This window comes from Ursus americanus, chromosome 20 (genome assembly GCF_024610735.1).
Source record: "Ursus americanus isolate L20-20 chromosome 20, mUrsAme1.1.p, whole genome shotgun sequence".
NCBI lineage: Eukaryota > Metazoa > Chordata > Mammalia > Carnivora > Ursidae > Ursus > Ursus americanus.
Genome location: NC_142146.1, coordinates 54,448,195 through 54,473,721, shown reverse-complemented (window position 1 = coordinate 54,473,721; position 25,527 = coordinate 54,448,195). Strand labels below are relative to the sequence as shown.

General features: G+C 40.1%; 1 protein-coding gene across 1 annotated transcript in view; it reads right to left on the bottom strand.

Annotated features, from left to right (window-relative positions):
- The window catches only part of OTOL1 (otolin 1), a 196,013-nt gene extending 174,794 nt beyond the window's left edge, over positions 1-21,219 (bottom strand). Inside the window, exons 1-2 of the mRNA XM_087870325.1 lie at positions 8,467-21,219; positions 8,099-8,170 (exon numbers count right to left, since the gene is read on the bottom strand). The gene's annotated coding sequence lies outside the window, so the exon portion shown is untranslated. The remainder of the gene's footprint in view (positions 1-8,098; positions 8,171-8,466) is intronic.
- Between the last annotated feature and the right edge of the window lie 4,308 nt (positions 21,220-25,527).

Here is a 25,527-nt window from a genome sequence, read left to right as displayed (position 1 = left end):
TGGTTTTATTTGCTATTCATATCTGTTTAATTTTGTTTCCAATAGGCCATATTCATTTTGGGATCCAAGATGTGAGGAATCAGTACCACAGAGGCCCTACAGGGCATTTGACAGGATAAAATGGAGACAGATGTCAACCAAGCCCAGTGTTTTTTGTTTTTTAAGAGAGAGAACAAGGGAGCATGGGGTTGGGGAGCAGAAGCAGAGGGAGAGAGAGAGAGAATCTTAAGCAGGTTCCACACTGAGCACAGAGCCCAATGCGGGGCTCCATCTCATGACCCTGAGATCCTGACCTAAGATTATGACCTGAACTGAAATCAAGAATCAGATGCTTAGCTGACTGAGCCGCGCAGGCACCCCTGGCTTTTTGTTTTTAGGGAAGAGCAACTAATAGTAATAACAGCTAAGATTTCCCTAGTGTTTATATGCATCAGCTCTGTGCTACGCACTTCACGGGTGACCATTATCCTATCTCATCCTCACAACTCTAATTTTGATCTTCGTTTTACAGATGAAGATGCCGAGGACCTGGGCACCAGATAGGTTGTGGTCAAGGTATGAACTGTTTGATCTCAGTCCCTGCTTCTAACTGCCATATGGGCTGCATTAGTCAGGCCTGCCGTTTCAGAGAGAAGCCTGCTTCTTTCTTTATCCGTCAGCTCCAGAGGGAACCCTGAGTATGAGCAATGGGAGAAAGGCCATGGCTGGGAGAATGGGGAAACTGGAATCTCAGTGGTACAAGGCCCAGCTGGAAGGTGGCTTTTCCCAGACCCAGGGCTGCTTGCTTCCCAGTACCAAAGTGCTAAGCACCTTGAGCCTTCTTTTAAGGTGTATTTCTATTCATTCACCATTCCCTGTATCTGAAAGGATATAAGGTAGTTCATAATGATAGACAAAATATAACAGGAAGCAAGAAAAAGGAGCGGACCTTTAAATATTCAATGGCCAATATAAAATCATGACCAGCAATTATCACAGATCGAAGGGTTCATTAGACTGAAAATAACCTGCAGCTCAAGGCTAGCACAACTAATGCCAACATTAGGATCAGGAAAATATTTTCTCCTGAAAGCAAAGTGGCATGGTGCATCTGCAAAGGATTAAATATTACATAGCAGGAGGGCGTGGTTGAGCACACAGACTCTAGAGGCAGACTGCCTGGGTTCCACCACTTTCCAGCTGGGGAATCTTGGGCAAGTTTTCTGTCTGTGCCTCAGTTTCTTCGTTTAGAAATGTGGACTGGGGAAACATGGAGGATTAATTGAGATAATGGATGCAAAGCCTTTAGAACAGTGTCTGGCACGTAGAGTGCCTGTGTGTGCTGTTACCATGAGCCTGGTTTGAAACACAGCAGATACTTCTACCAGAGGGCCCCTCCGCACATTGCACATCTTCCCACCACCATACATGGGGCTCACTCCTAACCCTCCTTCAAGCCTTTGCTCTAAATATCTTTCTCAGTGAGTTTCCAAACAGCACTATTGAAAATAAACTGAGCTGCTTTCCCTGCTCATCTCCGGTAAACTAGCAGCCTAAATCTTCTGCCCTGATTCATCTTTGTCCTTCTCATGAGCACTTCTCATGCTCAAATAACCGATCACGTGATTTCCTTTGGGTTTTTTTTGTCTACTTTCCTCCACTGAATGAAGGCAGGTTTCCGTTTTGTTCACTGGTCTAGTCCCAACACCTAGAACAGGGCATGACACGTAAAGTCCCAATGAACGTGTTGAATGAATCAACGAATACGTTTATTACTATATAGTCAATTGCAAAGGTCCCTTTGAAACACCTGTAAACAGGGTAAGTCAGTCAAAAAAGTGAACCTGAAAGTTGTTGGGACTTTTTTATCAACTAGTAATAATTTGAGAAAGACTTAGAAAGTCTTATAAAGTTTTTGGTGACAAAGGTAATTCCACTCAGATTTTAGGTGACATGTACTGTTTCGTACTCTTCGGTGGAGTTCAGAATTAGCAAGTAAGAGTCACTTTCAGCAGGGGCACAGCTAGATGGAACAGTCAAAATGCAGAGTAAGAATCAAGCATTATTGGAATCAAATCATCACTCTTGTCAGTTCTTAATGGAGCCAGTCCAAATAAATCACAGGTTTTTTCACCCAGTTCTCTCCTGACAGCAAAGCAAGGACAGGAAAGCCAGTTATTAATGAGAACATCTTATTTCATGCATCAAAGGAACCAAATTTCCATGCTTCCTAACACAAAGGCAAGTGTTAAATGTGCAGAACCTGGGGAGAGACCCCGGTGGGGCTCCCGCTTCGTACTGTTACGAGCCTGCGCAGGCCTCAGTAGTGAGCAGCCATCTTTTCAGTCAGTAAAAGGCAATCTCGCAGAACAGAAAACGTGCCAAGAAAAGAATGACAGAAGTCAACAGATCAACGAGGTGAGTCAAGCTCCAGGTGGAGCTGGGCAACTTCCCAGTCCCAAAGGCAGGTTGACCCATGTTATCCACTTGTGGTGATATGCCAAACCCAAAGCAGTTGCCATTTCTGTACACCACGTTTTAGCCAAACAAAAAGGTGTGGGGAGGTTTTGGCTTTCCCATGGCTGCAGTATGAGAGCTAAGAATATTTCCATGATAAATGAGATTTCTTTATGGGGTATTCAGAAAGAAGAAAGTTGAATTGACTACAGCTGCATTCTGAGCATTCTGCTGTTGTCCTTATCTTTGTTCATGTAAATTGTGGCCTGAGCACAGACCTCACTGGGGTTGCCAGCATGAGAGCGAGCTGTGTGGCATGAATGGATGACTGTGAACGTGTCTGTGCTTCCCATAAAGACATCTCATGCACTCAGCTCACACTGGCCCAACCTCTTTCCACTTGGGCCTCTACTCTAGTCTTCTGATCCTTAATTAAATTCAACCTCATCTTACTCCATTCTTTTTTTTTTTTTTTTTTTAAGTGTGATTCTATTCTCACAACTAAGCTATAGGTTCCTTAAGGGACAAGGACTACATTCCACAATTCTTCTCTCGGCCACAAAAAACTGGGCACCATTGAATTAATATCTAACGTCGTGTAAGTTTAAGGCACACGACATGTTGATTAGATACACTCACGTCCTGTGACCTGATTACTACAGTAGCATCAGTTAACACCCCTATCGTTCTTATCTTCTCAAAAAAAATTCAGTTTCATTGACTTTTTCTATTGTTTTTCTAGTTTCTATTTCATTATTTCCGCTCTATTGTTATTTCCTCCCTTCTGCTAACTTTGGGCTCGGTTTGTTTTTCTTTTAGTAGTTGCTTGAGGTGTAAAAATCAGATAGAGATCTTTTTTCTTAATGTAGGTCTTTATTGTGATGAACTTCCCTCTCAGAACTGTTCTTACTGCATCCCATAGGTTTTGGTATAGAGTTTCCCTTTTTGAAGAGTTTTATTTTGCTTGATTTCTTGGATCCATTGGTTGTTCACAAGCATGTTAACTTCCACGTATTCGTTAATTTCCACGTATTTGTTCATTTCCCATCTTTCTTCCTGTTGTTGATTTCTAGTTTCATTCCACTGTAGTCAGGAAAGAAAGATATTCTTAAATTTGCTAAGATTTGTTTTGTGACTTATCATGTGAGCTCTCCTGGACAATGTTTCATGTGCACTTGACAAGAATGTGTATTGTGCTTCCATTGGGTGAAACATTCTGTATATGTCTGCTAGGTCCATTTGGTCTAAAGTATGTTTAGTTCAAGTTCAGTTTCCTTACTGATTCTGTGTCCATTGTTGAAGATGGGGTATTGAAGTCCCCTACTATTATGGTATCATTGTCTACTTCTCCCATCAGATCTGTTAGCATTTGCTTAATATATTTAGATGCTCCAATGATGAGGGTACATATAATTGTAATATCATGTTGATGAACTGACCCCTTTATAATTATTTAGTGACCTTTTGTTTCTTGTTACCATTTTTGGCTTAAAGTCTATTTTGTCTGATGTAAGTATAGCTATTCTTGTTCTCTTCTGGTTTCCATTTGCATCAAATATCTTTTTTCCATCTCTTCACTTTGAGCCTCTGTGTGTCCTTAAAGCTGAAGTGAGTCTCTTATAGGTTGCATATAGTTGGGTCTTGTCTTTGTATCCACCCAGCTACTCTCTGTGCTTTGATTGGTGAATTCAATCCATTTACATTTAGAGTAATTATTGGTAGGTAAGAACTAAATAATGCAATCTTGTTTATTGCTTTCTGGCTATTTTGTAACTCCGTTGTTCCTTTTTTCCTTTCTTTCTGCCTACATTTGTGAATTGATTTTCCGTGGTACTCTGCTGATTCCCCTCTTTATCTTTTGTGAATCTACCATAGGTTTTTGCTTTCTGGTTATCATGAGGCTTACATAAAATATCTTGTAACTAAAACAGTCCATTTTAAGCTGATAGCAACTTAACTTCAATTGCATACAAAAGGTCCACCCTTTTACCCCTCCTTTTGTTTTTGACATTATAATTTACCTTTTATATTGTATATTCATTAACAAATTATAGTAGCCATAGTTATTTTTAGTTCTCGTCCTTGGACCTTAGACTAAAGTGGTTAACACACCACCATTCTACAGTATTAGGAGTAGGCTGAGTGTGTTGTCTATTTTCATATTACTAATTAGCATCCTTTTGCTTCAGCTGGAAGAACTCTTTCAGCATTTCTTGTAAGGCAGGACTAGTGGTGATAAACTCCTTCAGCTTTTGTTTGTCTGTTCATGTCTCTCTCTTTCTCCTTCTTTTCTGAAGGGTAACTTTGCCAGATAACAGTATTCTTGATTGATGGGTTTCTTCTTTCAGCACTTTGATTATATCATCCCACCCACTCCTGGCCTGTAAGGTTTATGCTAAGAAATGCACTCACAGTGGGGGGCATTGAGGCATGCACAGCACTTGGGGTGCCTATGCGCCCATTGAAGGGATCCACATCCCTTTAACGCCCTCCAAGAGTTCAATCTGCTGCCCTCCCAGCTTTTTCCTGCCTCCCCCCCCCCAAGTCATGGAGCTCATGACTGAGTACTCTGGATGGGGTGAGAGAGAAATGAGCCTCTTTCGCAGGGTCCCACACAGCTGGGGAAACCAGATGCTCACTCATACATATTCCCTTTGCTCTACAGGAGAGACCACAGGCCAAGATGATCTCTCTTGGCCCTAAGCTGTTGCCTTGGGGAAGGAGTGATACAGGTAAAGTCAAACTGTTCCTCTTACCCCTTCCAATGCATCTGAACTCATATTTTGTTTGTTTCAATGGCATGCTGGAACTTCTTCACTGGAAACTTGGCTTTTGTTTGTGAATGACTGTCAAAGACAGTGTTTTTCAGGGGCTCCTGGACTACAGCCAAAAGGGGCTAGAGCCAGTTCACAGGCCACTGCAGAGTCCACAGCTGGGACCAACGTCCGTATGACTATTACCTGTGCATGGACAGGCTAGACTCTTCCTAGATCCCTTGGCATATGGTACTGGGTCCCAAAGCTCCTACAAAGGCATTCTGATGGAGGCTAAACTGTTATTGTTGGGAGAGAGACACAAACGAGGGGGATCTTATTCAGCCATAAAGGTGACATCACTCCCCAAACAGCAGCCCTGTATCTCTCAGCAAGCTGAGTAATTCAAGAACAGAAAACTATAGACATTCCAGCTCTCTTTACCACAAAACTCTTGGATCCATCGACTACCTAACTCTTAACCTCCAGCTCCATTCCTGTCCAGTATTTCTTCTAAACTTTGAACTTTGTCCCCTATTTTCTATCCCATGCTTATCCTTTGGATTTGAAATGGACTTGGCTTCTCTGATTTGATCCTCTCCTTACTCTCTGGCTCCATTCATCCTGAGTATTTACTCTAGGATGTTAGGCTCCTAGGACTCAACCTGTCATTCTCCACTGCTACTGACCTCATCTAGAGTTCCCGTTGGAGAGAGCTGGCAAGAGTAGATGATGGTTGGACATGCTACAACTATCATGAACACAGTTAAAAGGGGAGGGTACAATTCTCGCTGTCTGCTGCTCCTACCACCAGCATCAGCAGCACCTTTCCATATCTGGGATGACTGAGAAGGAACAGTGTGGCTGAGCGCACCACCACTGGGGCAACAAGGCATGAAAACAGAGAAGACTACAAGACTACAAAAGCTCTGTGTGTCTTATTCATAATTGCTTCTTCAGCGCATGCCAGTGTCTAACATGTTAGTAGGTTCTTGATAAATTTGCTGAAATAATTAATCAGAAGAGTGGTACTATCTTTGATCTCCATCTCATTGTCCTTTAAAAGAACTTAAGTCAATAAACATGTATGTTCCAATCATGATGTGAGGCCCTGCAAATATACAAATAGATCAAATGAGTTACATGTGGTCTTTCCTCTCAAGAAGTTTACAGCTCCCTTTAAAAACACAGGCAGATCCATTTTTAGACACTGTGTGTTAAGAGTTTCACTAGAGGTATGGACACAGTACTATGGGCACACGGATGGCACTGTACGGTATAGTATGTATAGTAATTTATTCTGTTCAAGTTGGGAGTCTGCAAGAAAAAAGTGACATTTGAGCTGGGTGGGTCTTGAAATATGAAGCAGTATTTCAAAGAAACTTATAATAAAGAGAATGAAACTGACCACATTAGGACTCGATGAGCAATAGCCCCAGCCTGACAGCAGAGTGAGGCTCTTGCCCCTCTGGCACACAGAGCTAATTGCTGACAGCAGTCTCTATCATAAAGAGTCCAGGACACACTTGAGATGTCCCATCAGAACCATGGGGAGCACAAGGTTTTTGACAATTGCAACTCTCCCTCAAGGTTGACTAATGACCCATGCAGCTCAGCCTGGAAAACATCTCAGGACACTCATCAGTTCTAAGGCTCTCTCAGGGGTTTCTGGGCTATTCTGGACAGGCCCTGGGGATCTAAGTCAGACGAGGACACGTCTGGATCCTCAGACAGTATGTGGATTCATTTGAGCCTCTACAGCATGGCTGGCTCTCTGTGGTCACTCCAGGAAGGGATCTCCTATACAGCTCCTGAGACCACCAGAGAACAGAGCTTCCCTGGACACCCAGCCTGGCCTGCATATATGGATGTAGACATAAACTAGGGGATATCCTCCTACCTGCAGCACTTATACAATCGACAGGATCTAGGCTAGGACCCAGATACTGATGCCCATGTGGGAAGAAAAAGCCTGCGACCACTAAGAATGTGATGGGGATATATTAAAGCCAGAAGTTTGTCTCTCTTGACTAATTAGAAAATAGCTTCTCCACCGAGTAAGAAGCTAGTTATACATAATTAAAAGGAAGTGAGACCCCAAGCAGCACTGAATGCAGGTGACCTGGAGATGCTAGGAAAGCACCCCAGGCTACGAATCAGGATATCTGTATATCTCCCCAAACTTCACCAGGGCTCCAGCAGCAGCACTGCTACTTACTGTTTGCCTATGGACAAATCACGTTTCTATTAATTAAATAAGTATCATCTACTTAAAAGATAAAATCTTTAAAAAAGGGGGGGGTGCCTGGCTGACTCGAGTCGGTGGAGCGTGCAACTCTAGATCTCAGGGTTGTGAGTTTGAGCCCTACATAGAGTGTAGAAGTTACTTAAAAAAATAAAATCTTTAAATAAATAAATATTATCAATAGTATTATTGTAATAGAGGAAAGAATCCATTTGCAAAGGAAAAATGAGCCTCATTTAAATGATCTCTATTAAGAACTAGAATTAATGAGCAACAGCCTCTTTAATAGTACGTAAGTTTCAGTTTTCAAGATACTTTCCTGCTCATCATTGTATATGATGCTCATTATCCCTGGTAATGTGGGCAGGTAAGACACCAACAGAGAGGCTACCTGGACCTCCCACTGTTTCACAGCACATTGGAGTCAAGCCCAAGAATTCCCAGTTCCATGGTTTCTTAATCCTGGCCGAGTGGCCACAGAGAAAAGCACTTGATCACTCATTTTACTTAGCCATTTCCAGACCTCACCTGTGAGGTGCTTTCCATCTGAGTTTCTCTGGTGACAAATTCCTATGCTCAGCATTCAAAACACCTAACTTCTTAATACTTTCTACATACTTTATGAAAATGTTTTGTGGTAGCATTTGAAAGAAATAATACTCACCTTTATTCTGTGTGTTCCCTTTTGTATGTGGTAAGAGGAATATAAAACAAATGATCTTTATATCAGGCTTGTCTGAAATCACAATTTGGATAAGTATATGTTAAGGGTAAATAAGACATGCTTGTTTAGGGAGTTATCACAATTCACACTTTTAAAAAATTTCATATATTGCCTTATTTTAAAATCTGAATTCAGGAATCGGGAAGGATGCCAGTGAAGTCTTTAACTGTTTGCCATTGTATGGAAAGTGCCCAGTGCCCAACCCTGAGCAAGCAGGCACTCCCTCACTGCATGCCCACTGGTCTCCAGTGTTTTGGGGGCTGGTCCCGCCCATGGCACACCTCACTTCTGGTCACCAGCATGCTCACCATCATCTCAAGACAGGATATGTGTCCCCTTCCCCACCTGGTGTTCCACTTGCAGGTCTGTCGTGTCTAAGTTTCAGCTCTGGTCTCTGTAATCAATTAGCACAAGCCTGAAAAGAAGCATTGGCCCACGTGTTGGATGGGTAGTAAATTTACACCAAAATCACAGAGAAATAAATGGAAAACCCAGCAAAACAGCTTAATGAAACTTGGCAGCAAGCATCAAATAAAAATGTCTTGCTCCTCTTTCTTAAATCTATTTTTCGTGGACCTTGCCGCTGATATTATGTGGAGTGCAGCCATAAGCAACGCCAAAGAAGAGCAGAGGAAAAGAGAGAAAGAAAGACGTTAGCTGGCCAGGAGGCTCTAGTCTCACTCCGTTAGTTTTGCTCAAAATGACTAAGTCTTATCTGTCACTCAGTTTAATACATTAGTCTTTTAAGAATATATGTAACAGTTGAACCCAAAGAAAACTCAAAGGTTTTGATATGTTAATGGATAGAATTTAAGAGACTGTGACACCTAAATAAAGAGACTTAGAGGTAGGAAGTTTCTCGTAAGACCACTTATACCATGACACTCTTTTTAGATTTAAAAATAAAGCCCAGGTGCCTGGGTGGCTCAGTCGGTTAAGCATCTGCCTTTGGCTCAGGTCATGATCCCAGAGTCCTGGGATCAAGCCCCACATCGGACTCCCTGCTCAGCAGGGAGCCTGCTTCTCCCTCTGCTCCCCACCTCCCTCTTGTGCTCTCTCTCTCTAATAAATAAAATCTTAAAAATAAAACCAAAACAAAGCTCAAACTTGATTATAAATTTTCAATAAAAGTTCTTACAACACTCATCCTATTTATGTATTTATTCATTTATTACATTTTTTAAAAAGTAAACTCTATCCCCAACATGGGGCTCGAACTCGTGACCCCAAGATCAAGAGTAATATGCTCTACTAGCTGAGCAGCCAGGTGCCCCTGGCAACCCTCACCCTAAAAGAAAACCACAAGACTCTACACCTGTCATGTTCTGACTACACCACAGTCCACTCCTCTTTGGTAGTCCAGGAGCTTTTTTCTGATGCCAGACTGTGCAGATTCCAATGTCAATTCTGCCACTTACGAGCTGAACGACTTGGGGCCAAGTACTGAACCCTTTTTCACCATTACTAGCTGTAGAACCTCTAATTAGTGATTTAACCCTCTTTCACCCCAGTAATAATACTATTACCTCCATTCAGATTTTGTAAGGCTTACATGAATTAATGTCCATAAGGTACCTAGAATGATGTCTGACACGCAGTAAAAGCTGTTTGCCATTATTATTTCCTCTTAAGAACAGACATCCTATAAGGCCTGTGATCCCAACTAGCGCTGGTTATGCACATACCAACCATAAGCCTCAGGAAGTACAGAAGGAGAAAACAGACACAAAGCAATGCTGAATCACAAATTCCACATTCCGTCTGCGAGCTTTAACCAGTGAGCTGCAGTTTCACTGTCTCTCCTTTCCTTTGATCACCCTCTTGATCTAGAGATACAAGAAAAAGGCGATAAACTTGAAAGGCAAACAGCAAGAAGCAGGAATCGGGAAATGAGCTGGGGGGCTTCAGACTGGACAGTCCCCCCGCTTAGTGTGGAATGCCCCGCCTGCGCCAGCGCTGCTCCGATGCAGCTCACCTCTGTCCCTTACTTCCGGGCTACACAAGCACGGAAGAATGGAGAGAAGCCTATGCTAGAACTGCACCCGTTCAGAGCTGGAGAATGCAGAAAAAAGGGCATGAGTCCGGGAATCAGGCCTCTCATCTGTGGCTCTGTCTCCCACCTCTGGGAGTCCTAGGGTGAGTCACCTGACCTCTCTCGTTCTATTTCATCTACAGAATGAGAAGACCTACGTTATGTACCTCACGAAATGTGAAAATAAGTTGAAATAAGGCATGTGAAAGCATTTTGAGAAATATAGAGTACTATAAAAAGTTACATTAATGACAGGGTTTGCATTAGTCCAGCTTTCCCTAACGTTAATAGATGTTATACACAAAAAAGGTTCTATTATCAAATTAACTTAGCAAATGCTGGTTAAGAAAATTCTCCACAGATTTCTCTACTTAGGATAGTGATCCCCAACCCTATTAGATTCAGTGCACCTTTGCTGTAAACAAATTATCTTTGTAACACCTCCCTTACTACCCTGAACAAAATTCATAGACATATCCTACATAAATAATTTCCAAAAGGACCACCACCAGTAAAATATGTATTTCAATACATAAATGCTTGAGAATAACTAAACCAAAAGACGTAAGTAGTGAGACACTTGTACAGAGAAATCATGGTGACTATGACAGCTCAAACAAGGCCACAAAGTTGTGCTGTATCGGTGACTCAATACAACCAGTGGTGTTGGCTCATGATGTACTTTTCTGAAATAGTAAATAATTCTTGGCAAAGCTCCAAATGAAATACAATCTTCCCTTGATTTACATAGTCATGGTCATTGTACTCCTAAGACATTCAGTGTCTATTATAAAATCACAATTACTTTGTATTTATATGTAAAACAGAGTTAGGTCCTAAGCCTAATTATAAACAGATTTTTCAGCTACATGACCATAAGGACAAGAATAAGTCCCAGAAGGCCAGGGACAACTCTTGCTTTTGTGGGACCGTCTGTGCACTGCAGGCTAGCTAGTGTCCATAACCTCTAGGCCAATCAGTATGACAATAAAACACTCCCACAAATTTATAATTTATAAAACATTCCCCTGGGGATGGTACCACTTCATCGAGAATCATTGGTATAGGGCTTCAAGAGTCTAACATGGCAACGTGACCTATGAAGATGAAAATATTAGAACACTTCCAACACTTTTTTTTGCCTTAACAACAGAACACGTTTCTTTCCCAAATAGCTTCTAAGAAGACTATGGTTTCACTAATCACACTCTGGGAAGTACTGGTATTGATCATTTTTTAAAAAAGAAGATTTAGCAAAGAAAGCATACTAAGTAACCTGCCACAGGTGAACAGCAATAAGAAGGTTCTGGAGATATGTTTTCCAGGAAAGTCTGATGCTTGGCTGTACCGCTCAATGTGTTACCATCTCAGGTCCTTGGGCTCTCCAAGCAACTGAAATCGACTGGGGCCAAGCAGGAATTTCAGGCAAGACTTTTATTGGGGCTTATGCTCAAGCACAAGGGAGACAGCACAAAGGAAAGGGTCCTTCAGGTTGACTCCCCAAAGGCCAGGGAAAGTTCAAAGAGGCTAAGGCAGGAAAGAATTGCCGGCTAAGCACGCAGGGGTGGGGAGAGATACAAAAGTTGGGTGCACAGGCGCAGTGGATAGCACATGCTTCCTCATGCATCGCATGTCTCATTAGTACATTTAAATCTCCATTCCTGGGCATGATTTTTAGTATTATAATGAGCGAAAAAGTTGATGAAAGATCAGCACTGGGGTCCACCTTGGCATAGACTGGTTTCATCTTCACCAGTCTTCCTAGTCAAGTGCCCCTCTTGGTAAGCATACTGCTTCCGCATTCCTACAAGATATGCTACTCAAAGGGGCACAGTGTTTCCGCTATCAAGGAACCTGGGTTTTGCAGTCAGGATTAAGGGGACCTGACTCCAGTCCCTGCTGTATCTCAAATATATCAGTAACACAGAAAAAATATCATCTCTCCAAACACAAGATAGAGGGAGATCACAGAAACTTTTCTAGGACACTTAGACATCACAGGCACAGAGCCTTGAATTTCATTAGTGCCATTCGGGATAAATGGTATGAAAGTTTGATATTTGGAGTCCAGACTGTTGCTTGGAAGTCACTTTTATGGTCCTTGGACATATTAATACATAAATTTATTTTTCAAGGCCTATAAATTTCTCTTATGTTCATTTCCCAAAAGCAAATGGAATTTCTAGATCAGTCTAGTGAATGAGGCAGATAATGTTAACTATTTTTTTCATTATCAATTCAATATATAAAATTAAAACAATGAAATATTAATTTCCATTATTACTCTAAGCCTGCAGATTTTATAAGCATTGAATGATACTTTAAATTGTAAAATCTACATTTTAGATTTTACTTCTCCCAAACCTGGCTTTAACTCATAACCTAATTACTAGAAAAATGACAGCCTCATTATTTAGGGCCTAGTGAGGCTAAAAATGTCCTAATCTCTACCTGAGTGAAAGAAATAGGGGTGCCTGAGTGGCTCAGTCGGTTAAGAGTCTACCTTTGGCTCAGGTCATGATCTCAGGGTCCTGGGATAGAGCCCTGCATTGTGGGGCTCCCTGCTCAGCGGGGAGTCTGCTTCTCTCTCTGCCTCTACCCCTTCCCCCCATTCATGCTCTGTCTTAAATAAATAAAATCTTAAAAAATAAATAAAGTGGAAAAAATAGACTCCAGTAAATAATTACAGAGCAATGAGGTGAATGCTATTAGCTATAGGACCCCAGAGGAAAACACCTCACCCAACCTGGAGACTCAGAAAAAGTTTCCTGAAGACTAATTAGTAGGGAGCCAGAATTATCTCCTTAATTACACAGTCAATACATTTTTAACAGATTTTAAGAGAAGTGTGAGAATAGTACATCCGATTTTCTAAGTACCTAGTGTGCATTGGTGCCATCTGGTGGACATTTTTATTATTTTGCAATACACTTTTGTCTAATAGTTTCTTTAACTTGGGGGGCAATGTATCAATTCACTTCTAGGTTTCCCTATCAACCTAACTCAGGACACTTACTACATGGCCACCCCTCATCCTCATTCATATTTGTGAATGGGTTAAGTTACCACATTATATGTAAAATAAGTACTTGACAGTGGTGTTGCAAAGGAAATTCAAATGAAAAGCACAACAAAAGAGCAGTTTTTTCCCATATTTTTAACCCACTTCAATTCATCCAAGAGTTTTTAGAGAAAAGATTTACTTAAAAAATCTAAATTATGAGTATCGATGGCCCGACTTAAAGAAGATCCAGAGAAGCACAAACCTTAAGGAGAAATAAATTATGATCATAACTACATCAGGGTTAAATATTTGTTTAATGAAGGACATTATTTGCAAATTTAACAAGTAATAAAATGAGTGAAGATATTTGTAATGTCTGAAACCAACAAGGGCTATTTACATAAGACATTTCTTCAAATCAACACAAGACAGAAAAACCAAAGAAAGAAGAGAGAATGAGTAAGTACTGACCAAAAAAAAAAAAAAGAAAAAGAAAAAGAAAAGAAAAGATACTCAGTATACATCAAATAAATATAATTAAAATGAGATATCACTTTATACCTATCAGGTTGGCAAAATATAAAGGATGCTATTAGCAAGTGCTCGTGAAAATGTGAGGAAACGAGCTCTCAAATATTTGTTGGAAAGAAATCTGGCAGTACTTAGTAAGTATGCATATATTCTATAAACTTACAGGTCTGTTCCTGGATGTAGTAGTTATTTATCACTGTGTAACAAATCATCCCAAGATTTAAAGGCTTAAAATGACAAACAATTATTATCTCAAAGTTTCTGTGGGTCAGGAATCCAGATGCGGTTTGGCTAGGCCCCTCTGAGTTCAGGTCTCCCCCCAGACCTGAGCTACAGTTATCTCAAGGATAAGTGGGGAAGTATCTGCTTCCAAGTTTACTCACATAGCTGTCAGAGATGTAAGTTCCCTACCACACAGACCTCTTCATAGGGCGGTTCACAACATAGCAGCTTGTTTACCCCAGAGAAGAATGAGAAATGTCAAGCAAGACAGAAGTCACACATCTTTGGTAAACTATTCAGAAGTGACATCTCTTCACATTTGCCCCTATTCTATTCATTACTAGAATCACTTGGTCTAGCCTATATCAAAGGGGAGGAATTTAAACAAGGGCATGAATATTGGGAGGTAAGAAACATTGGGAACCATTTTAAAGTCTGCCTACCACACTGGGTATATATCCCAGAAATTCTCAACAGATCAATCATAAAACAGGGATGAAGCTATTCACTGCAGATTTGTGTGAAACATAGTTGCAGGCAACTCAGATGCCCATCAATGGGAATACAGATGAAAAGAGAAAATATGATATAAGCATATGGAAAATACTACGCAATGAGAAATAGTGAACCAAATTTATATGCAGCAACATGGATCCACTTTAAAAACAGAAGGCTGAGTGTACTAAAGTAATGTACAACAGCCTTTATTTAAATTTCACCCATGAATAACATTATATATCTTTCAAGAATTTCAGTATATCTACATAAAAGTATGGAAGGCAGACATACATGACAAGGGTGACAAAGGAAGGGAAGAAAATGGGCATGATGATTTCCTTGGACCAAAATCGACATGCCACAAAATGAGTATAATCAATTCAATTCTGTGGTTCTCAAGGCGCTGAAAACAAAGCCCAAGAGACAGGAGTAATCTAATGCATCCCTCCGTGGCAGTGCTCAAGCCTCTTGAGTTCTCCTTCCTAGAGATGGCCAGCTACTGATTATAAATTCACTTTACCTACCCTTCTACAAGCTATTCTGAACATCTTGGGGCTGGGAGACGTCAAACTGTAACTCTAAGCTCTCTTGCCAGGTGGCTTCCTGTTAGGCAGTGAAGGGAATTGAGGAAGCTGACGAAAAAGAAAGGCCCGGGCTCCCCATGTGTGACAGTGGCTGGCAGGCACTCGTGCTGCTTCGAGAATGGCGTGACTCCAGACGAGCAGCCGGGGCAGAGGCAGCACCCTTCGGTTAAGTGGCACCGCTTCAGCAGATGCAGGCCTGCCTCCACGTACAGGACCAGGTCAACACAAAGGGCCTCAGCACCTGCAGCTTCTCATCTTCCTTGTTACTACTCCAGGCCCACTTGTCTTCCTTTTTGCACTTCCAGCCCCTTAATGTCAGTACACACTACAAACCATCCAAAAAATACTGCTTTCCTACTAACCTCATAATAGGACCCCACAATTTTAAGCACCTAAATTCCCATTTTACAAATGAGAAGACTGAGTCAGAGAAAGTACCTACTTGCCTGAGAGCCACAGCTGGGATATGAACCTAGAATTTCTGGCTCCTGAGCCTATGTACTTAACTATATTCTATACTTCCTTTCACACACATCTAAGTAGAGCAAAACTATATTTCCACGTGATGCCACATGAAAGAAAGAAATGAGACTGGTAAAGACAGCTAAATAATGCCTGTGGGCCTTTTAAGTCAACACTTATTTTGTATCCTCATGCCTTAGGGGGGAAAAGTGTAATAAAAACAGTTATACAATAAAAGAGATAACTGGCCTCCCTTCCTTCTTGATAGATCCATTCATATGCTTGGAGAAAAAACTGAATATGGTTCCGTATGTCATACTACAGACTGAAAGCTCAACTTTCCATGGCTGAGTCAGTGGCAAATGCCAGATCAGGTAAAAATAGTAACAGAACTGCAACCCATATTAGATCGTTTTGCATCAAACACTTCGCCTTTCTTTTCTTTCTTTCTCTTTTTCTCTTTGTTTTTCTTTCTTTTTCCTTCCTTTTCTTTCTTTCTTTCTTTCTTTCTTTCTTTCTTTCTTTCTTTCTTTCTTTCTTTTCTTCTTTCTTTCTCTTTCTTTCTTTCTCTCTCTCTCTCTCTCTCTCTTTCTTTCTTTCAATAATTAAAACAGAGGTGCCTGGGTGGCTCAGTCAGTTAAGCATCCGACTCTTGATTTTGGCTCAGGTCATTAGCTCAGGGTTGAGAGATCCAGGCTATGTGGCACTCTGTACTCAGCAGGGAGTCTGCCTGGGAGTCTCTCTCCTTCTCCCTCTACGCAACCCCCACCCCATGCATGCCTTTCTCACTCGCGCTCTCTCTCTCAAATAAATCAATCTTCAAAAAAATAATTAAAAGAAGTACTAAGACAGGTCATATCACAATCTTCAAAATTCTCTTTAAAAAAAAAAAAGCATTTCTAGTATTCTTCTTGCATGGCAAATTCTAAAACCACAGACAATGGGGGAAAGTATAGGACATTGGTGATGTTATCATCACTTAAGTTTAGAGTCCAAAGCCAGGGGCTGGTAGATTTTATTCCTCAAACCAGTAAGACTCCATCCAACTCCTGTGAGCTTCAGTTTATTCCCAGATATCTGGCAGCAAACGAAAATGCTACCGTGAATGTGAGCACATTCACAGTTCTGAACACTCCTGTTAGAAAGAAGCTGCTTTTAATTTCCTGCCACAGAAGTTCCTTTGGATTACCAAAACTGGAAATTATTGGTTCTCTGTTAGTTCCTTCTCCCTAATAATAACTTCCCATAAACTGAGGACCCTCTCTTCTCTTTTCCCTACTTAATATACTCCTCCTTCCTTTTGTTCATATCAGCAATAACAACATTAGAAGAAAAAAATGGGCTCTTTTGTGAGACTCTTCTAAATAAATTCCATTACATAGAACTGAATAAACACACAACACACCCACTCTTCAGTCACTTTAACTCTTCTCTAAGGAACAACTCAGATTACCAAAGATGAATAAAGTGCACAATAAAATATGTCAATATTCACACATTTCTTTCAAATAAATCACTTGATGACAGCAAAGAATGCTTTCTTTTCCTCTAATATTAGCTCTGATACACGGCACTGCTTTTGATCCTTAACTTTTAGTTCTGAAATAATTCTATACTCACAGAAAGCGAAAAAAAAAAAAAAAGTACAGGGAGATCCTGTACATTTTTCATCCAGCCTCCTACCACGGTAATCTTCCATAATTATAGTACAGGATCAAAACCGGGAAACTGATACTGACACAATCCACAGAACTCATTATTCAGATTTCATAAGTTTTACAAGCATTTGTGCGTGTGTGTATGCGTGTGCACACATTCACATGTGTACGATTTTATCACCTGGATAGTTTCATGTGATCATCACCACAATCAAGAACTATTTCATCACCAGGGCACCTGGGTGGCTTGGCTAAGTGTTGCACTCTCGATTTCAGCTCAGGTCATGATTTCAGGATCATGGGATCGAGCCCCAGGTCAGGCTCTGCGCTCAGCGCCATGTTTGCTTGAGATCCCCTCTCCCTCTCCCTTTGCCCCTCTCCTGGGCTCATGCTGTCTCTTTCTCTCTCAAATAAATAAATCTTAAAAAAAAATTAAAAGAAAAAAAAAAGAACTGTTTCATTATGAAGAAGCTCCTTTATGCTACCCCGTTATAGCCACACACGACCTCCACATACACCCCATCCCTAAACCCTGGCCATCCCTGAGCTGTTGTTCATCTCTACAAGTTTGTTGTTTCCAAAAATGTTATCTAAATAGAACCATACAGTATGTAACCTTTTGAGATTAGTTTTTTTCACTCAGCATAATTCCCTTGAGATCCATCCAGGTTGTTGTATCAATAGTGCATTCCTTTATACTGATGAATAACATTCCATGGTACGGATGTACAAGTATGTATATAGCAACAGTATTTAATTTTCTAAAAAATACTTTTCCGAACAAACTCTTACATGAAAACCAAGTATCTAAATAAAAACGAAGCTGCTCAGCCTGACAGAGAGTCAGGAAAAATTGGAGCTAGGTCATCTTCACCTCCCCCACTGGCCCAGCGTACCTTCTAGGGCACTAGTTAAACCATCAGAACCTATCATACAGAAAGGAGACTATATGGGAACGAAACCAAAATAATTTTTGTGCCTATGCATGTAACAGCGAAAGCAGGAGTGAAAGTCAGGCTGCTAGGAGTATATCTACTGTTACCTGAACTTTAACCCTAATTAAGTAGGAAAAAGGAGGTTGCCTATTTCTACAATAAGAAAAAGTATTATTCATTAACTGCTTAATGAAACAAATTTTAAAGATGCAAAGACTATCAGTTATTGACAATAATGCTGCATAAGAAACAACCCCAAAACTCAGTAGCTTAACAATAATCACGTATTCTCACACTCATGGGTTTATCAGCTGTTTATTAACATGACACTCCTCTAAATGTTCCACTCTTAGCCGAGTTGGGGAAGGCAGTGACTACTACCCAGGGATATTCTCATGTGATGACAGAAGGACAAGAGCACAAGTGCAAATAAGAAAAAGCATTTTAATCCTACTCTCTTACCATATCTGCTAACATCCCATTGCCAAAGCAAGTCACATAAAATTTCCAAAGTTAAGGGGTGAAGAAATACATTCCACCACCATGAAGACAGGGCAAATATAAAGTTATAGTATGTTACTACAGAGAGATTAAGAATTGTGACCAACAATTCAATCTACCACACACAGAAGACTTGCTATCTCCCCAAATATTTCCTCCATCTGATTATGTCTGCTTAGGCCTTGGGTCCCTGACAAAAATGAAAATACTGTCGGGGTAACACTTTACTCCATAACTTTATTTATACCTTAGTATCAAAGTTATTTCCCATGAAAAGAGAGAAAGGGCAAACATGACTAGGGAAGGCAAGACTAAGAGATTGGGGGAACCACCCCAAACAAACTTTTTGCTATCTTACAAATTTACCTAGGATCAGAGACTATCTATTCTCACAAAATAAAAGACAAAACACCACAACGGAATTCTACAATCAAAATCCAAATTTTTTAAAGATCCTCTTTAAAGACAGAATTCCACATTCCAGACCATTCAGAGTTATTACCACCTCAGAAATCTGTCTGGTAACATTCCATGGAGACTTGTACAGCACTTGCTTATACTGTCACTGTTGAATCCAGATAACACTGATTTATCTCAGCCCTTCTCAAGCAGTGGGCCCCTCGTCATTATTCTGACCCAAATGTATAAATATAGGAAAACACAGAAAACACACATTTTGTACTTGTGGAATCCCACCCAATAAATTCCTTTCTGATTAGAGAATACCTTCTCTGTATAGCTCCTCTGTCCATGTGATTATTTATAAATACCATTTGTGCCATTATATCCAGTAAAGTACGCTGGAGGAAGAAAACAATTTACTCTGTCAAACTGAACAGTCTGTGTCAACACTACAACATCAAACCTCTGTGGTTAACTAATTAGCACTAGTCACGTAAAATTTACCGAAGTTTAGCATTAGATGCAGATTCTATTTCTATAAATAAATTGAAGTCTTGAACATCATGAACAACTCTCCCTACAAATCCCACTTACCATCTCTCCGATGCCATTAAGATCGGCTTGGTTTCTTATTTTATGGATAGACTTATAAGGAATTAGTTAAAGCCAAACTATACCAACAAAAATTTCTAATTTTTCAAATTATTCACATAAAGCAGACAGTACCACTAAGTACATATTTGAGGACCTATGCATTGTGCTGTATCTGCACTGCCCTAAAGAAATGAAAAGTCTAGTTACAGAGAAAGACAAATACATATAAAAACAGCACTAATAACTCAGGAGGCATACCAAAACTAACAAAGTAGGACAGACAGCAACTGTTACAGAAGTTCAACAAAGATCTCAGTGTGGACTGGGCCTCACCTGAGTTAAACTAGGAAACATGAAGTGAAGAGAGAGAACATGTCAAACATCAAGATTAGTACAAATAAAAGAGACACTCCCATAAACTGTACCGCATGGTAGTTATCTATCTAGAAAGGGTCCTGTAATGTCCTGAGATTCTTATACACTCTTTGACACAGTTATTTCCTTCCTAAGAAAATAATGAGCAATATGGACAGATTTCTTATAGAGCAGCAGGATGGAAACCAACCTGGAAATGCCCAATTCAGAGACTAGATAATAAGATATTGGTGTATCAGTTCATCAGCTGTCTAATGCCACAACAATGCTGTACGATGACCACAAACCCTCAGTGGTATTCAAGTTTATTGCTGATATGTCTGTGTCCGCTGGGGGATTGGCTCGAAGGCTCTGCTGGTCTTAGCTAGGCTTACTTAGACATCTGACGGTTAGCTGGCTTCATCTGAAGCCCCTCGGTCTGTGAGATCTGTATCTCTTCTTCCAACACTCAACAAGTCAAGTTCTCAGAGCTGTGATAGAGGCCCAAGCCATCTGGAGACCTAAGATCAGAATTTCTACCTCCTTCTGATCACCAAAGCCAAGAGTAAGAGTAAAAGGGCACTATAAAGTTACATCGGGGGTCAGCAAACTACAGCCCTCAGGCAAAATCTGGCCCACTATTTTTTTTAAGTTTTATTAGAATATAGCGTCCCCCTTTCATTTACATATGGGCTATGGCTTCTTTATGCTATAATAGCAAAGTAGTTACGTTATGACAAAGACCATATGACCTGCGAAGTCTTAAATGTTTATTATTTGGTGCTAGGCTGTAGGGTAAAGGGAATGAAACACAACATGTATTATGTAGAAATAATTCATATACATATATTATTTTCATATATATTTTTTAAAGGCAAACCACAGACTAGGAGAAAATATTTGCAAGATACATATCTGATAAAAAGCACTTGAATCCAAAATATACAAAGAACTCTTAAAACTCAACAATAAGAAAACAAACAACCCAGTTTAAAAATGGGCCAAAGATCTGAACAGAGACCTCATCAAAGAAGATATACACATGGTAAATAAGCATATAAAAAGATGCTCACCATGTCTGTCATCAGGGAACTGAAAATTAAAATAACAATGAGATACCACTACCCACCTATTAGAATAGCTGAAATTCAGGGCGCCTGGGTGGCACAGCGGCTAAGCGTCTGCCTTCGGCTCAGGGCGTGATCCCGGCGTTATGGGATCGAGCCCCACGTCAGGCTCCTCCGCTATGAGCCTGCTTCTTCCTCTCCCACTCCCCCTGCTTGTGTTCCCTCTCTCGCTGGCTGTCTCTATCTCTGTCAAATAAATAAATAAAATCTTAAAAAAAAAAAAAAAAAGAATAGCTGAAATCCGAACAACTGACAACACCAAATGCTGATAAGGACGCAGAGAAACAGGAACTCTCACACACTGTCGGGAATGCAGAGCGCTACAGCCACTACAGAAGACATTCGGCAGCCTCTTCCAAACCTGAACATAGTGTTACCACAAGATCCAGCAAGCATGCTCCTAGGTATTATCCAACTGATTTGAAAACCTATGTTCACACAAAAACCTGCACATGGATGTTTACTGTAGCTTTATTCGTAATCACCAAAAGCTGAAAGTAACCAAGACGAATGAATAGGAGGATAAACAATGAATAGGTGGATACACAAAGCATGGGGATGTTATTCAGCAGTAAAAAGAAACAAGCAAGCCACAAAAACACAGAAGAACATTAAAGGCATACTGCTGAAAAAGAAGCCAGTATCAAAGGCTACATATTATAGGATTCCAATGATATGACACTCTGGAAAAGGCAAAACTAAAGAGATGGTAAAATGATCAATGGTTGCCAAGGGTTTGGGGTTCAGGATGAATTGGTGAAGTACAGGGGATTTTTAGGACAGTAAAACTACTCCGTATGATACCATAATGGTGGATGCAAAACATGAATTTGTCAAAGCCCATAAACAAATAACATACATAGTACAAATAATGAACCTTCATGTATGCAAATTTAAAAAAACATTAGGTCAGAGGATTTAATGCAGACTGTGACAAGAGATTCTAGCTGCATTACAAATATACAGAACAAGGTCACTGAAGGGGATCTGATCACGCTGAAGGTGCTGACCTAAGTAACTCCAGAAATGAGTGCGGTCTATAAGACTAAGGTAAAAGGAACCACACATAAGCATAAGTTGTTTTTCATGGGATACAGGGTAACAATCCTGTATACTAGCATTGAACAATTAAATAAATGGATGGTAGAAGAGGAGAACAATGGCCAACATTAGAACAATTCAGACAAAATAAAGGAGCATTAATCACCCAAAATATAAAATAAGTATCATGAATCCATATTGCTATAAATAAATGACTGAACAAATTAGTACATGGGAGAAAACAAATCTTCCATAAAGAAAAATTCCAAATAATTTATATAGATATCCCATCCTCAAGGAGGGACAGTATGACTCAATACTCCTTAGGTACAGTCTGTACATAATGACTTTCTTCTAAAGTGTACAAGATGGAAAGGGGGAAAAAGAGTGACTTTACAGCGGAGAAACCTGACAACTACTACCTCAGTCAGGTGATCGAGGCCAACATCAACAGTGATAAATCATGTTGATAGTACGTGCCTTGATATAATGTCATGAAAATAGCACTTTCCCTGTGGTCTTCCTCCCAATAACCCATAACCCTGTTCCTATGAGAAAAACATCAAATTCCAATAGTGGGGTATCCTACAAAATATCTGACAAGCACTCCTCAAAACTGTAAAGGTCATCAAAAACAAGGGAAGTTGGAAAAACTGCCATGGCCAAGAGAAGATTAAGGAAACATGACTAAATGTAACATGGTATTCTTTTTTTTTTTTTTTAAAGATTTTATTTATTTATTCGACAGAGATAGAGACAGCCAGCGAGAGAGGGAACACAAGCAGGGGGAGTGGGAGAGGAAGAAGCAGGCTCATAGCAGAGGAGCCTGATGTGGGGCTCGATCCCATAACGCCGGGATCACACCCTGAGCCGAAAGCAGACGCTTAACAGCTGTGCCACCCAGGCGCCCCTGTAACATGGTATCCTGAATGGGATCTTGGGAGAAAAAAAAAACACAAAAAACAAAAAAACCTACATTAAATAAGAACTAAAGAAATCTAAATAAACTACAGACTTTAGTTAATAATAATAATGTAACAACATTGGCTCATTAAGTAATAAAAGCAGCTGGGTGTGGCACATATGGAAATTCTTTGTACCTTCCTCTTAATTTTTCTGAAGATCTAAAACTATAAAAAATAAAGTCTATTAAAAAAAAACCCAAAACTTCAACAGTGATAATCTCCTTATATTGGAAATATGGGTAATTTATGCTTTTGTCCTTAATAGTTCTCTGTCCCACACATATTTTCTAGGATAAGCTCTAAGCAGCTCTAAAAAGCGTAAACTTGTAAACTAGTGGTTAACTTGTTTAAATAGTAAACACCAGAACTGTGATTTTAAATTTTAAAAGCAGACACTATTGAATAATTACAATCTGCTACGAATTGTATGCTAAGAATTTCAGCAATACTCTGTGTAGTGAACAGTATTACACCTTTTTAAAATGTGAGGAAATAGAACATTAGAAAGTTTAAGTCCTACGGCTAATAGGTACAGGTAAACTGACCCCAAAATATCCTTTTATTTCTATATAATACAGCTTCCCCAGAATTACTTGTTCAGCACTCCATAAACTAATGCTAGTACATGTATTATCTTAAATTACTTCAAAACAGTGCTATGAAGTGAATATAAAAAGCCATTTTATGTGAAACACTTCTTTTTTCAGAAGAAAAAAGTGTGACAGGCAGCGTTTCAGTGTGAACTCCACCAAAAAAGAAAACAAAATCTCCATCAGGTAACAATACAAGCTGCACGGCTGCAGAAGAAACACAGTGGCTGCCAGACCTACACCTAATTAACTTTAAAGTATTACAGAGAACTTGTTTTACCAGAAGGTATCAGGAATCATACCTTTCCCTAAGTAATAAAGCAGTTCTTTCAAAATGGGTCCAGTCAAAAGAACTAAACTTAAATATTCTCCTAACACTACTTTGAAGTTCAAAGAGATATTGAGACTGACTGCTTGCCTTCATCAGGGCTTACCACCCCACTGCTCAAGTTATTTCAACACGTGACAGAACTGATAAACAGAATGAATAGCCTACATCTGTGCTTTTTACGGTGCCATTTCATGATTCCTTAACTCACAGGGTGACTCAACTGAGACTCCTCTCTATTTTTAGGTAAATTGGTCTGTATCATGAAAATAAGCCAAGAACAGAGTGCGGCCTGAACAAGGGAAACCCAAAGCCTGCCCAGAGTTACATTAAAACATCAGTATCCATAAACAAGATCAAATACATGGATAATAATGCGGAGAACAAAGGCAAAAGAAAAAAATTAAATTCCCTTACAACTTAACAGCATTGATAAGTCCTTGAGACAGGCAGAATGACCTTCCTCTAGGAACTCAAATGCCTCAATGATTATACTTTGCTAAGGGCAAAAGGCTATTTTAGCTTGACATTAAACTGACCTCCAGGATCCTTTAAGTCTCCTTTAACATATAATCGGGAACTTCTTTTATCTCTACCCCCCCACCCCAAACAACCTCCAAGCATTATGGCCCACCGATATATACATCTGAAGGGTCTCAGGACTAAGGTTTTACTAGATAGTAGTAAATTACACTTTTCCTAATAACAGCTAGTCCTGGAACCCTTGCTTCCAAAATTCCTTAGAGACTTAGGCTATCCCTAACCACCTCCCAACTTGAAAGTATATATAATCAGTGACTCTCCACAACCCCAGCACAGCTCTTTCTGCCACAGGTCCTCTCCCCATGCTTTAATAACCACCCTGTTTGCACTGACGACGCCTCAAAAATTCTTTCTTGACAGTTCACTCCTGAACCCCAACATTTCCACATCAGCTAAGAGCCTATCAAAGGGACACAGAAGCAGATTGATGGCCAATTCTCAGACAATGTGAGCATCAAAATTAAAAATTCACGGGTGCCGGGGTGGTTCAGTCAGTTGAGCGTCTGCCTTCGGCTTGGGTCATGATCCCAGGGTCCTGGGATCGAGCCCCACACTGGGCTCCCTGCTCATCAAGGAGTCTGCTTCTCCCTCTCCCTCTGCCGTTCCCCCCACTTGTGCTCTCTCTCTCTCTCAAATAAATGTCTTTTTAAAAAAATTAAAAATTCAACCGATAAGAAAATAACCCAATTTCTAAGTAGAAGACAAAAATTTGAACAGCCATTCTACCAATGAAGATATACGAGTAACAAATAAGTACGTGAAAAGATGCTCAACGTAATTAACCATTAGGGAGATGCAAATTAAAACTACACAAAGACACTACCATCCACCTATCAGGATGGCTTTAAAAAAACCTGGCAACACCAAGTAGTGGTGAGGATGCAGAGTAACGGACATGTTCATATGTGGAAAAGCAAAATGGCACAAACCACTTCAGAAAAACAGTTTGGCAAATTTTTAAATATGACACTAATACAATCACTTCAAGGACACACAAA